Below are 2,679 nucleotides of genomic sequence, written 5' to 3'. Positions count from 1 at the left end.
ACATTGCGTGGAAGTCGGGTACAGTGCCCAAGGAGTGGCAGACTGGGGTGGTGGTTCCCCTGTTCAAAAAGGGGGACCAGAGAGTGTGTGCCAATTAAAGGGGTATCACACTTCTCAGCCTCCCTGGTTAAGTCTACTCCAAGGTGCTGGAAAGGAGGGTTCGGCCGATAGTCGAACCTCGGATTGAAGAGGAACAATGCGGTTTTCGTCCCGGCCGTGGAACAACGGACCAGCTCTTTACTCTCACAAGGATCCTGGAGTGGGCTTGGGAGTATGCCCATCCAGTCTACATGTTGTAGCGATTATACGCACGTATAAATATAATTAATTATTATTCATAACGGATTATGATCAATAATTAATAATTGAATTATTTTCAGAATTTACTGTAGCAAAATCAATAGTATGATCAGTTTATCAGTTCATCCAATGAACAGAAAGCATAAACAATCATTAATTCTAGGAAATATAATATCTTCTTGGCCAAGAAAGACTAATTCCCAGCTAACAGCTAAATTAAGAAATAAATCAAGGGTCAAAGCATAGGTAACTTAGATCGAAGTTCAAGACAATAAATCTGTAAGCACATAACACAAGTAATGCTTCTCTTTTCAAATACAAACAATACTTTATTGATTATAAGCCTATGACTAACACACATAAAACTAATATAACACAAACACACGCACACGCATTCATACAAGTTGAAGAAAGACAGAGAGTGAGGAAGAATGAGTTTTAGGAGTTAGATGGTGAGATCCCAAGTTTCTATATTCACTTAAAAGACATGACCTGAACGAACCATCAATAATTAATTTCATCCTTTTATCGTTTCTTAGGCGGGTAATTCAATTTGATATTAAAATCACCAGTTCAGTTAAAAGTCTGGAGGTACTTGCTTGTCCTTGCTTTGGGGTTCCCTTTTGTCGTAAAGGGGGTTCCCCGGTCCGTTGCTTGGCTGATCTTCTCGTGTGCCTGGATAGATCTTGGACAGCCAGTCACGTGGTGTGTTGGCGCAGATGAATGAAAGTCTTTGAAGTTGAAAGCTGGTTTTGCAGTTGAAACGTTAAAACGAAACTTTGCAGCAAAACTTAACTTAGAACCGAGACTTTTAACGGAAAAGAAACAAACTAAGAAAAGAAAGAAAAGTGTGACGAGATGGCTTGGATTAAATCTGTTTTAACCCATATCTTGATTTGGGTCATTTGTGTCTGCGTCTACATGGTTACTATAACCATCGTCGGCTCCACCCGGCTTGTTCTGCCGAAAGAGAGCATCACAAGAGAGCAGAGGGCAAGAGAGCATCACAAGAGCGCATCACAAGAGAGCAGAGGGCAAGAGAGATTCTGTGTTCGGGTCTAAGATTTTAAACTCAAAATGTTTGTCCCGCCTCCTGGAGGAATTTGGAATTCGGACAATAAGATACTATATGGTTATTTGAGAGGGGGGTCTTTTCTACCCCCCCCCCCCCCCCCCCCCCCCCCCCCCCTTCTCTCATCACGAATCATGTGTTCTCTGTGGTCTGCTTACTCATCAGCTCGAAACAGAGGATTCAGTTTAGACATAATTTCCATTTTAAGAACATAAACATTTTTACACAGATTTCAATCGAGCCATCTTTTGAATTAAAAACATACGAGCATAATGATAGGAAACACGACACTTTCATTCCAGTATCTCTAATATTCAAAACAATTACATGACTTAGATGTGATCTAAGCAGAATAGACACATACAGGGGTTGTAAACACAATATATAATTGTTATGTTACATGATTTTGATTCTGGGTCAGTCAAGAATTGTTCTGGGATGAGTTTTATTGGTATTGGAGAATTGGAGGAAAGTCCTTATGTGTGTGTGTAAAGTTTCTGGGGTTTAAGAAAGACATTCCAGTCTGAGGTAATGATAGTTCCTGCTGAAGTCTGTTCTTGTTCAACATATCATGAGACCTTGGTTCTTAAAGAAAGGCTAGTCTGTTTAGTCGCAGGGGTCAGGTGACTTCTTGTTAGGGCCTCTTGTTTCACCATTTCTGAACAGATCTGTTCTTGCCAAATTATAAAACATTGACAACGTCCTTCCTTTAGTTAAACAACAAAAGGTCTTCTTGGCTCATAGCCTCGGGTGATTGGAATATGCAGCCCCTTGTGTTTGATTATGTACGAACGCTTCACTCGTGTGGGTTGCATTCTCGTTGTCGCTACATATCCCCCCTTCGTTCGATGATGGGTTGAGGAGAAGACATCAGTGAACGCTGGAGAAACGGGTAGAGGAAGCAAACACACACAGCAAACAACAAGACAACACCTCCATGACTGGTCACTTTACTGGTGCAGGGCATTAGATTACCTAGGCCTAAACAGGTTCACTCTCTCAATATAGTCAATCACGTTGAATAAAGTTTAGTTCAATTTTAGGACCGTTATTCTATTTTGTTTTGGTACGGTGATTGATCAACTTTGTGACTAAATTTGATTTGTTTGTTTTATTCTCTTCTAAATTGTTCTAGGTTTAGACCAATTTACCTTTCAATTTGTGATACGAATGATGCAGGGAGTTCTCTGGCTCACATTCGTTTTAAGGTGACTTACAAATATAGGAGTGGTGTGTCAATCCTATTATTGTGACCTTGACCCTTGTGGGGTGGACAGGCATTTTACCTAATAAAAGAAGAAGGAAAG

This window comes from Rhinichthys klamathensis, unplaced genomic scaffold (genome assembly GCF_029890125.1).
Source record: "Rhinichthys klamathensis goyatoka isolate OS25496 unplaced genomic scaffold, OSU_Roscu_1.1 h1tg000007l_1, whole genome shotgun sequence".
NCBI classification, from domain to species: Eukaryota; Metazoa; Chordata; class Actinopteri; order Cypriniformes; family Leuciscidae; genus Rhinichthys; species Rhinichthys klamathensis.
This window is presented reverse-complemented; position numbering follows the sequence as displayed.